Raw genomic sequence first — 13,126 nt, 5'->3', positions numbered from 1 at the left:
TGAGAGTCACACAAACTGAGACAGTAAACCAGATGTGATCTTGAGAGTCACACAAACTGAGACAGCAAACCAGATGTGATCTTGAGAGTCACACAAACTGAGACAGCAAACCAGATGTGACCTTGAGAGTCACACCAACTGAGACAGCAAACCAGATGTGATCTTGAGAGTCACACCAACTGAGACAGCAAACCAGATGTGATCTTGAGAGTCACACCAACTGAGACAGCAAACCAGATGTGATCTATGGGCTATAGTTTGCCACTGCCTGAGTTAAAGGATGGTTCAACAAAATGTGAACATTTTAAAAACAGTTGAAGATGTTGATAAATTTTAGTTTTAGTTATGCAACTTAATGAAATATAACAGTAATGAAACCCAATCCTATGGCTATAGACACGTCTAAAAAATTGTGCTCTAAATGTTGTGCTTTTTATAAACTTCCTGCTTGATTACCTCTGCAGTAAGTCGAAGTGATTGTAGGCCAATGAAAGAGGACTGGTCTGCAGATGAATTATGATGATAATACTACCTAGTTTTCACTCAAGAAAAAGAGCTGTTCTGCCAATTCTCTGACTCCTTTTCATGATTCTAAACACTACTAAAACCACTACACAGAGAGAAAATTACTTGTAAACATTTCATCCCATTTTTCTAGAGAAATAAGAAAAATAATATAGAGAGACTTCTCATGATGTGGATCACCTATGTCACCCATCAATGTAATGAGCTGCAAGGAGCCCTGACCCCAAAACTTTCTATCTGCTTAGCTGGGAATATGACTACTACACAAAGCTTCAGCTCTGGCCACATGATGAAAATCAAGTCTCTCTCTTTCCCGGTAATTTAAAGAGTATTACTAATTTTTCAGAGAAACCAAGGCGACACAGGGTTAAGCTTCTCTTTTATTCCTCGTTTTATGCCAGTCTATTAGCTGGGATACGTCATTATTACTAAGACGTTTTACTTTTGACCTACAGATTTGGCTTCAATATATTGTCCTTCAAATCTGAGGCTGACCTCAGTAACCTGGCCAGCTCCTGTTTTCTCTAAGGCCAGTGTGCTTCTCTCAGGATCTGGCTGTTTATGAGCCTCAGGCTTGAAACCAAGGCACTGCTGGCTACTTTGGACCTTGGACACTGCATTCTGGCCTGTCTTCCTGAACCTCCACAGTCTGGCCAACATCAGAATCTCGTTACTGTAGCACCTTGCTAGTGCTCCAAAATGATGCCCCTCAAATGCCTATCTATCCTCTGGGACCAGTAAATGAGCAAGTTTTCTCTAATAAAACAATTCAGAAAACTGTAGTAAAAATACATTGTTACACACACACACACACATATATATATATATATATATATACACACACACACATATATATGTATAAACATTTACATATATACATATATACTATATATGTGACAATGTTATATATATAAATGCTTTATATATATAACATAGATATGTGTGTGTGTGAGAGTGTGTGTGTGTGTGTGTGTGTGTGTGTGTGTGTGGTGATGTCCTTTCCATTTTTGAGGTTAAAATGCCCTTCAATTTGTGAAATAATGCTGGTATTAGGTGTTTAATATTTAAGTCTTTAGTTGAAAAAGTAAGTTGAAAATCATGTTTGCCTAAAGTTTTGCGATTTTACTAGAGCATAAAATCCCAAAGTCATAGAAAGGGGGAAGGACAGTTCTGGATAATTACAGTTAGCTCATTATAGTTCTCACAGACACTGATGGCTTGTCCACTTCCACTTGTTGCTAATTATTCTGCTAATTGAGTCCCAAGTCCATTTGTAAGACCGCACTTCATACCATAGCCTGAAGAGTGCACCATTTCCAAGGATGGCTGTTTGATAAGGAGTTACTTTCCATATTTTACCAATCTAGTTACTGATGACTCAAGACTTAAGTGACTTGCTTCAAGTGACAGGACTACGTGGTCAATCAATGCCAAAGTGGGGGCTAACATGAATGGTAGCAATTCAGCAAGTGCCTACAAATCAGAGTGGCTGAATCTATTTATCATATCCAATTCTGTTATAGGAAATAGGCTTGATGAAATACAATAACTTAATCTACCCAGAAACAACTTACCCTATCCATCAAGCAAGCAAGACGTCCCCTTCATATTTTTTATTTCAAAATAACTTCCTTGTAGAAACTTTTTGCATTTGCCTAAACGTTTCTTCATGTTTTACTTTCCTATAAACTTGTGGTGGTCCTCATTTAGTCAAGTAGAAACAATATTAGGATTCCATTCGCCAAGTATTAACATGATATATAGGTTAATATGCATTTACATGTATTTTTTATTCATTACACATTTTGATTATTAGCACAGTAAGTGTAATATTTACCCTGCAGTTGTGTTTTATTGTTATGTAGGTAACTGAAAACAATTTTTACTGGCTACATTTTAGAACAATCTTTCTGCTACATTTTCCCATAGATGCAAATGCCTTTATATAAGCCTCATCTTAGACGTATATTATGCAATGGGGTCACTATTCAAGAGCTGAAAATACCTCATAGATGAATATAAATTTTAGATTAAAAATGGTTTAGGAAGTGCCAACACTTTCAATTCCCCAAATGCTTCAGATTAATCATGATCAAGTCCATAGTGGGAGACTGAAGGACAATTGCAAGAATGTTGTTAGCTACTTGGAGAGGATTCATTACCTCAGACATTATTTGACATAAAAACAGATGTACCTCTGTCATTGTTTTGACCTCTCCAACAAGATGAACAACTAGGCTGATACACTTATTGATTAGAGCAAAACCCATTCCGTCAGAAATAGACAATACATGCACCCCAGTGTAAATGAAGAATTAACTTCCAAGTCGATTGGCTATTAATCTGGATTCTGAAACAACACAACTAGCTGACTGGCAGTGCTACCTTTTTATTGTAGGTACACAGATAAAACGACTGTCTGCATTCCACAGCAGGCAATATTTTATTAATATGGGTAGTTTTACATGAAGCCTGTAAATCAAATATGCCAAACTTGGTCTGCATTCTAAGGATGTTGAATATTGAAAGTGTTCATCATTTTGCAATTATCTTGTCTCTGCTTTTTTCTCTAAAGGTAACATGAAGTATTTGTGAATGTTAGTGTGCTTATTAGTTGATTCAGATGTTCTTTCACATTTATTGATATTTATCATTTTTATGTAATATCACCTTACAAAAAGGGTTCCATTAGTCAAATGTTAAAATGAAGGGAGAATGGGGGGAGGTGAGGGATGAAATAATTACCTAATGGTTATAATGTACACTATTTGGGTGACATTTACACTAAAACACAGACTTCATCACTTGATAATATACCCATGTAACCAAACTGGGCTTGTATACCCCAAATCTATTCTATGTATTAATTAAATGTAATTATAATTTTGTATATATTTAATCTATTACATATATATTAAAAACCTGTTTAAGTTAGCTGGGAACAATTTTTAAAACTCACTAGTTCTAAACTCTTTTCAAACCCTCCTGTGAGTTTTATTTTTCATCATTTCTAAGGACTGGAAAAAATAAAGCAACTGACAAATATTTAATACAAGTTGGTTATATATGACTGGGTGAAGGGAAGGAGAAATATTTTCCTTCCCTCTCCTAGGTTCATGGCTGAAGGCCTAACAACAAAAGGGCAGATGATCAAGAGAAAAGCATACACATTTATTTAATGTAAGTTGTACTTCACATGGGAGCCTTAACAAAGAAAGGAAGACCTAAAAAGGCAGTTAAACTTGTATATGTTTGTTAGTAGGTTTGATGAAGAATAGTCATGGAGAAACATGATTACAGGGCAAAAGTTATGATCTAATGATAATAAATTGGGGGAATCATAGCAAGGCCCATTTGTTCAGATTCTTTTTGTATTCCTATGTCTTCAGAAACAAGGACATCCCTTTCCTCTGGCTATAGGGTGGGCACCTCTCACATGAGGGTCTTTTGACTTGCTTGAGGGGATAATTTAAAAATCCTTCTTAGGTTTTATGACATGCTTCCGGGGAGAAAGGCAAAGAGAAGTTGATAGTGAACTTCCTGCCTCTGCTGTTTTCCCAAATGCCGTTTTGGGGTAACATATCCTGAACTCCATCACTAGGTAAGAGCCAGGAATCATTCAGTAACTTCTCTGAATAAACAAAATTAAGGTAAATGCATCTGTATGTGTGTGTGTGAGCGTGTATGTGTGTGTGTGCACGTGTATGTGTGTGTGTGCATTTGTGTGTGTGTGTGTGTGTGTGTGTGTGTGTGTCTTGGGGAAAGGACAGTGAGAAAGCAGGACAGAATGGTGGAGTCTGGATGTTTCCATGTATTTTCATTGCTTCTAAAATACCCTTTCTCTAATCAAGCAGAAACATTAGTTGCATGAATATATATATGTACACACACACATATAAACAAACATATGACTAGACTTCTAGTCTTCTTCCCATCTAAAAGTTATAAAGGGGAAGAATGATGTGTATTTTTTCTGGAGTGAAAAATTTATATCAGAGATACATGAATCAATCAGTAGATTTTTCAAAATGATTTCATAAGAACAATTTTTGTGCTAACTCATATGCCATAAATATTAGATGTGCCATACTGAAATTGCTTTTTTTCATAGAGATTTACTGATAAATGCAAATTCCTCAGCATGCTACATGCAGACTTCCTGCAGTGATAAATGTCATTAACCATTGCTCTACCACTTAGTGATTTCCTCAGTCTATGTAGGAGCTATGCCCTTTTAGTAGATATCACAAAAAGAAGAAAGTTCTCCAGTTGTCTTTCTTGAAAGGCTCAATTTTCTTTCATATAATAAAAGTAAAAGTTGCTTAATTAGAAACCCTACTTAATAGCAATGATTATTAATTTATTTTAAATGAAAAAATTATAAATAATAAAGATGCCCTCAAGACACAAGAGACCATTCATGAAATTTGGAAATGCTTTTGAAAATTAAGAATAATTTTTAGACAATTTCTCCATCAGCATCCAATTATTCCACCTTCTTTAACAGCATTCAACATAAAAGTATAAACTTTATCATATAATCAGGATCACAGTTGTGAAAATGAACCACATGTAGATATTTTTCCCCACGTGAGTTAAACTTGTGTGCAGCACAGCTAATTTATGTATGTCATTCTTCTTAAGTGTTGAAGTTCTTCCTACAGTTGCTTTAACTACAGGGTTTGTTAAGAGTTTTAGAGGTGGCAGAAGAAATTTTGGAGAAAGAATGCTGAAATATTCTTTGGCCTTTTCTTTCAGATGAAGACATTTTGATCGTAAGTGAGATATGGTGTCCTGATGTTATCAGTAGTACTGCTTCTCATGATTAATATATCTACATCACTTTAATGCAGAAAATGTTTCCATTTATATTTCTCATTTGATCTTTACAATAAACTAATGACATAGAGGGATAGGTAAGTAAAGATTTATTATCATTGATAAACAAGTAAGTAATTGAAACAGATAATTTTAGAGATTTATCCAGGGTCTTATTTTGAGAAACAGTGGAGCAGAGACTGACTCATGGACTTGTCTTTCACTTCTCACTCTAGTGTCTTTCATCATACTAAGCTGCTAATACAGTCAATTTCCAAGCTTATTAAAGGGCACTTAGGCACTGCTGTTGATTCATTACGGTCTTCATTTTAATAACATTGCACCAGTTTTAAATGAAAGAAACGTATGAGATAATCCAAGACATTTGTGGTGATTAAGAGAAGAAAGGTGGAGGCTAGAAAATATTCCAAGACGGTATAGTATTACAAGTCTGGATCATGTACCAGAAGACCACAACAAAGTTAAAGCATTTGGAATTTATATATTTTCATAATTTTATGGAAACTTAAATTACTCTCTTTTAAAAAATTTCTCCTCTTACCTTTCTCTCACTAATTTTTTGGAAAAACTGTTTATGAAACCCTCTTCTGATTTTTCCTTCACCTTCACAGATAAAAGACTTTATTATTTCAATGCTTTCGTCACTGCAGCCTGATTAATGACAGAATGCATAATCTGGAAAGGCTAGAAGGTCTGCAGATGATAGGTTGATTTGTCTCTCTTAAAAGATAACTTAAAATATATATTTATTATCATTGATAAATAAGGAATTGAAACAGAGAATTTAAGAGATTTGTCTGTCTATATAGATCTTAAAATGCATATTTATCATTGATAAATAAGGAACTGAAATAGAATTTAAGAGATTTCTCTCTCTCTCTCTCTCTCTCTATATATATATATATATATATATACATATCTTAAAATATATGTTTATTATCATTGATAAACAAATAAGGAATTGAAACAAAGAATTTAAGAGATTTACCCAGGGTCACATTTTGAGAAGCAGTAGAGCAAAGACTCATCGACTAGCCTTTTGATTCTAACTCTAGTGTTTTCCACAATGTTAAGCTGCTAATACAGTCAATTTCCAAAAGTAGAGTAAAAACAGAGAGGGCCTTGCTTTTTGAAAAGATCACATTATTTCCTTAAGATCGATTCCCAGAAGAAATTAGGGTAGAAAGATATAGTTTTTAGTGATAAAAGTTTTTATCAAATCTGGTTCAATTTAATTTCCATAAGCGGTGTTTGAATATGCCAATTTCTCTGAGCCTTTAGTATCATCTTTATTATGCTAATGTGCTAGAAGAATACATTAATTCATTGAATTAGTTGGCTTTTCCTTTATATTTGTGAGTCTAAACTATTTATTAATCAATAATCAATATTTTCTCTTTTATAATTTCTTTCATGTATTGATTTATTCAACAATACTTACTGAATGATTATTCTTTGCCAGATACTGCTTGACACTAAGAATTTAAAGTTGAGAAGAAAGTCATTACTTTCAAACAGTTTACAATCTGTTGGGTATAGGAAAGCAAATGGAGGCAAAAATAATTTGCTTGTATTCATCTTTCTCCTGCTATAAATAAATTGTTACTAAGTAGTTCCCATTATCTGACAAAATATAATCTAAGAACTTTCTTTTAGACATTACTGCAAAGCAAATAAAGCACATACTGTTAAGATGAGCTGAAAGGATTAAATGAGCATAAAGGTGCTGAAATATAAAGCATTAGATTTTAATGGATAATGTCAAATGAGCAAAATGACTATATACAATCAAAAAATGCAAATGATTAATAATCTCTTCTCTTTTATAAAACTGCCAAGTCTTCTTTTGTGATATTAGATTAAATGATTTTCTTTCCGCACAATTTTCTTTCTTTCCGAAATGCTTCACTACTATCACATCTATTTAAAATAACTACCATCAGCGTTCTATTCATTTTATTCAATGATCACTTTTTGGACATTGCAATTTGAAGAGCTAGAATAATTATGTAACATATTTAAGTCTATAGATCTCTCTTGGAACACACTGGAGCTAATACTTAACATTTGTATTGTTTATGATTTACAAACACATTCAGTATAAAGATGTCTTGGACTCTGCAGCAAGACACGAGAGGGAGAGATGATGAATCAGTCCTCATTCAGACACATGGTCATGGAAAGACAGCCAAAAGTCTCTAGTGAAGACACAGTCTCCAAAAATCTCTTTGTAAACTTCCTTTCTGCCTATCTTCAGCTTTTTCTCCCTAAATATCTCTGTGCCTCACCATGGTTATTTCCTGTTCAATTAGCATCTTTCCTATGATTGACTAGAACATTTCTACCAATTTCCAAGTTCCATATCTACATCTTTCCAAAATTTTTCTTGTCTCCATCTTTCTTCATATTTTGGGCAAATTAATTTCTTATTTCTGTATGTTCTCAAAGCATTTTCTAACTCCTCTTATGCCATCTACGAGTGGTAATACTGCAATATGTTTTCTGTTCCTCTCTCCCTGTTGCCAGGAATTCAGCACCTGGGGGAATATTTGCTGACTGTTAACAGCAGATGTGAATAATTGAACTAATTACACACGTTTGGAGTAGTGAATGTTAAGGTAGAGGTGACAGTTCCTTTGGACATATCTGTAGTGCTGAGTGTACAAGTTCTGGGGAAGACAGAAAAAGAAAATAACAGAGGGTCAACAATAAGCCTATTTCAGATCCCATTCACAAAAGTTTGTTGGAAAATACTAAGGATCTTATAATGATAAAATCCTTTTTATTTTCATAAGGAAATACCATTGTAACAACCTGAGCTCAAGGGCTTTTTAACACCATTTTTCATAATTTGAAAACTGTGTATTAAGATAAAAATAGAAAATATTTTAATTCCCTATAAGGGAAAAATTAGGTCATTTTAATTTTTGATAAACAGATTTATAAAAATTTGATAAAAATTAAAATATTGGAAACATTTGCCTTAAAATCGGCAACGAGAGAAGATTGTGTAATATCTCTTATTTAATATTTTATGGCTATACTTGCTGGTGCAATCTGAAAAGATGAAACAATTAAAATGAGAAAGGAAGATTCTAATTTTGACTAAAAGGAGGTAATAAAGACCAGATTTACTCTGTTGTCTTGTGATGGACACACCCTAGGTTTACACCCAATAAGTCATATAATTTTCCTCCCCTTGAGTCCATACTGGACCTGTGATCTTCTTCAAGTGAATAGAACATGGGAAAGATAAAGGGATTTTACAGATATAGCTAAGGTTCCAAATCAGTTGAGTCTGAGTGAATCAAAAAGGAGATTGTCATGGCTGGGCTTGGCTTTATAAAGTTGCCCAATAAGTAATGTTGTAAGAGAAACTCATAGCAAGGAACTGCAGGCGATTTCTAGGAGCTGAGAGCAGCCCTCGGATGAGAGATGGAAGAAAATAGGGGTCTCAGCCTCCAGCTGCAAGGAATTGAATTCTATCAACAACCACATGAGCTTGGAAGAAGACATCCAGGTCCAGAAGAGAACTCAGTCCTGCCAACATCTTGACTTCAAGCTTGTGGGACCTTGACCAGAGAACCATACCTAGATATTATACCATACCTAGATTCTTGGCCCATGGAAACTGTGAGATAATACATGCGTGTGTTGTTTTAAGCTAGTAACTTTGTGGTAATTTATTGTACAGCAATAGAAACTAATACACACTTCAAATAACTAGAAAACTTGACAAAATGTATGAAATAATTTAGTTGCCTGGACAATAAGCAATACACAGGAATGTGATTCCCACAATAAGGGAAATAAAATGAGCCTTGTACATTCACCAGCTTTCTGCTTAGTCAGTATCTAGGCTGCAGTGCAGGGAAGAAAAAATTTAAACAGGTGCCTGCAGTCTCCCTGAATTAAGGAGACAGAGGTCAGAGTTCAGGGAGGCTAATACAGCTGGATTTTACAGGGTGCAGTACTGTGGGACAATTATTGCATGAAGAGAGAAAGAGCTCTGGATATTTGCAGAGGTCTTTCTGAATATTTGGCTAAATACTAATCTGCTCACACAGACATCGACATAGTTTGTGCTCCACAGTAGAAAGACCTTCTAATACATGAGCATTGGGTGGAATCTTCAGCAGGGCATCATGTCAGTAATAGGGCCAAATTAACCCTAGGATAATGGCTGCTCTGGGCCTGCCCTGCCAAGGTTTAAAGTGAGCCTTGAAAGATTTTTTACCTATTTTAATTAAATGCCTACCAAAACAAAACCCAAAACTATCTTAAGAAATACAACAAAATCCAGCAACTAACCAAGTAAAAATAACAATATCTGGCATCCTGTAAAAAATTACCCGGTAGGCAAAGAAGCAAGAAAATATATTCCATAATTAGGAGAAAAATTATTAATAGAAACCAACCATGAAATGACGGAGATGGTGGAAGAGGCAAACAGATTGGCAGACATTTAAACAGCTGTCCCACATTATGTAGCTATTCTGTGTTTAAGAAAGTGGAAGAAAACATAGACCCTTTTCAGCCTCAGCCCACCTGCACCCACGTGAGCCATGTTGCTCACACAAAGCCTGTTTAAGAAGTCTCTTCATTCAAAGCTCGTGTTTTAACATTTGGTGCTAGAAATCTGGGACAGGGAACCCCTAAGGGAGACCAAACCCCTGTTCCTGTTCTTGTGCTCCTTCCATGAGGAGATCTACCTACTGACCTGGGGTCATCAGACCAGCCCACAGATGCACACCACCGACTATTTGGAAAGTCAACTGTCTGACTCACGTTGCTGTTCCCAGAGCTCCGAAAGCTCCAATCCTCAGCTTGGCGGCTGAAGACTAATGCGACCCGAGCATCTCGGAAGCCCCCTGGACCATCAAGGATGCCAAACTTCGGGTGACTCTTATGGTAGAGGGTAAGTCCATCCCCTTCTTAATCAACACAGAGGCCATTCACCCCACGCTGCCTTCTTTTCAAGGACCTATCTCCTTGGCCTCCAAACTGTTGTGGGAATTAATGGCAAGGCCTCCAGGCCTCTCAAAACTCCCCGAGTCTGGTGTCAATTAGGCCAGCATTCCTTTCCACATTCTTTCCCAATCATCCTCACTTGTCCAGTTCCCCTGTTAGGCCAAGATAACCTAGCAAAATTGTCTGCTTCCTTGACTACTCCTGGGCTACAGCCACACCTCATTGCCATCCTCCTTCCTGGACCAGAACCTCCCTCAATAGCTCCCCTTATGTCCCCCTACCTTAACCCTAGGGTGTAAAACACCACGTTCCCATTTGTTGCTACAAGTCACTCACCCATCATCATCCCTTAAAACCTAACCAGTCTTACCCTGCCCAGTGCCAGTACCTCATCCCACAACAGACTTTAAAAGGCATAAAGCGTGTTATCACCCATCTATTACAACATGCCCTTTTAATTCACCCTCCTGCTTCTTCAGCATCTATACTCAAAGAGGTATCGAGTATCCCCTTCCAAAGCCCAAATTTCTTCCCCTGTCCTAGCTATCCAAAAAACCAGTCAAATTCTACAAACTAGTCCAAGAACTCTGCCTCATCAATCAGACTGTACTTCCCATTCACCTAGTTGTATCAAACCCCTATACCCTCCTATCTTCCATACCCCGTTCCACAACTATTATTCTGTTCTTAACCTCAAAAATGCTTTTTCTAAATCCCAAATTTCTTCCCCGTCTGTTACAATCTTTCACCAACATACACGCGCTCTCTCTGCCAACTGTATCCAGTTAATTTCCCAAACCCCAACCCCATCCGCTCAACAACAGCTTCTCTCCTTCCTAGGAATTGGAGGATACTTTCGCCTCTGGATACCAGGGTTTTGCCCCTGTAGCCAAACCACTTTATGAACCTATGAAAGGAAACTTAGCTGATCCCATAAACCAAAAAATTTTCCCCCTTTCTTCCTTTCAGTCGCTAAAGACAGCCTTAGAGGCAGCCCCTACACTAGCGCTCTCCAACCCCTCTGAACCCTTCTCTATCTATACAGCAGGAATAAAAGGCTGCACCACTGGAATTCTTACACAGGAGCCAGGCCACAGCCTGTAGCCTTTTCATCCAGACAACTTAACCTCACAGTCCGGGACTGGCCCTCTTGACTACGAGCGGCAGCAGCTGCCGCCCTAATACTCTTAGAATCCCTCACAATCACAGGCTATGCCCCACTTACCCTCTAGAGTTCTCACAACTTCCAAAGTTTTCTCTTTACATCTTACACACTTACTTTCAGCCCCTCACCTTCTCCAGCTTTGTGCAGTCGCCCCTACTGCTTAAACCACCCTTCAAAAACTCTCTGTTTCTATAATTTTCTCTCTGACTATAATCAAATTCACCGTACTCATTTACTTTTACATGCCCTGCTTTTGTTTAAGTTGTTGGTTTACACTTTGGCTCTAGGCAATTACTGCTAATATTTCACTTTTTTTTTTTTTTTTTTGAGACGGGGTTTTTCTCTTGTTACCCAGGCTGGAGTGCAATGGCGTGATCTTGCCTCACTGCAACCTCCGCCTCCTGGGTTCAAGCAATTCTCCTGTCTCAGCCTCCCGAGTAGCTGGGATTACAGGCGTGCACCACCATGCCCAGCTAATTTTTGTATTTTTAGTAGAGACGGGGTTTCACCACGTTGACCAGGAAGGTCTCGATCTCTTGACCTCGTGATCCACCTGCCTCAGCCTCCCAAAGTGCTGGGATTATAGGCGTGAGCCACCACGCCCTGCACAATATTTCACTCTTAATCTGGCTCCTGTTCTCTGCTCATACCCAATCTTGTTAATAAAAGTGAGTGGTTGCTTATACATACCACACACTTCCTCGTGCACCATAAAAACAGAAGCTCTCCCTCCACAAGCCCCGCTACAACCTTTAACAGCCGCAGCCCTTGCTGGTTCCATCGGAATTCGGGTCCAAAGCCCCAGCCCCTCAGAACACTTTCTCATCTTTTCACTTTACACTTCCAGTTCTGTCTAAACCAAGAACTTTTGTTTCCTCTTCTTACCTCTGCCTTCCTACTAACTGGACAGGCACTTGGACCCTAGTTTTCCTTAGTCCCAGAATTCAGTTTGCCAATGGGGATGAAAGCCTCCCTGTTCCCCTTGTGGTCCCGACACGACACAAGTGGGTCATTCCATTAATCCCCTTACTTGTAGAGTTAGGGATTACGAATGCACTCGGCACAGGCCTTACCACTTCAATCGGCACCTTCCATAGCCTCTCGAATAATTTCTCTGCTAGCATTGGAGAATTAACTTCTCATTACCCCTCCTTCAAGCTGAAGTAAATTCCCTAGCTGCAGTTGTCCTCAAAAACTGCAGAGGTCTTAATTTACTGACTGCTGAAAAAGGTATTTGCCTATTCCTAAATGAAAAATGTTGTTTTTATGTAAACCAGCCTGACCTCGTATATAATGTCATCAATACATGAAAAGACAAAACCCAAAAGCTCACTAATCAGGCAAATGGTTATTCTGGACCTGGCTGGACTGGCTGGACACTCTCTAACTGGGAGTCATGACTTCTTCCAATCCCTAGTCCTCTAATACTATCTTTCTCCTTCTATTATTTAAACCTGTGTTTTTCCAATTAATCTCTCAATTCAAAATCGTATACAAGCAATAACCAATCAGTCAATATGACAAATGCTCCTTCTAACATCCCCGCAGTACCACCCCTTTCCCTGAAATCTCCCAGCAATCTAAATTATTTCCCATTTTTACGTTTCCGCACCACCCCGAGTCACG

The 13,126-nt window shown here is 37.5% G+C and overlaps 1 pseudogene; it reads right to left on the bottom strand.

Annotated features, from left to right (window-relative positions):
• Positions 1 to 12,326, bottom strand: part of LOC108300301 — a 51,949-nt pseudogene extending 39,623 nt beyond the window's left edge.
• Positions 12,327 to 13,126: the final 800 nt, after the last annotated feature.

This window comes from Cebus imitator, unplaced genomic scaffold (assembly GCF_001604975.1).
Source record: "Cebus imitator isolate Cc_AM_T3 unplaced genomic scaffold, Cebus_imitator-1.0 Scaffold26, whole genome shotgun sequence".
Taxonomy (NCBI): Eukaryota; Metazoa; Chordata; class Mammalia; order Primates; family Cebidae; genus Cebus; species Cebus imitator.
This window is presented reverse-complemented; position numbering and strand designations above follow the sequence as displayed.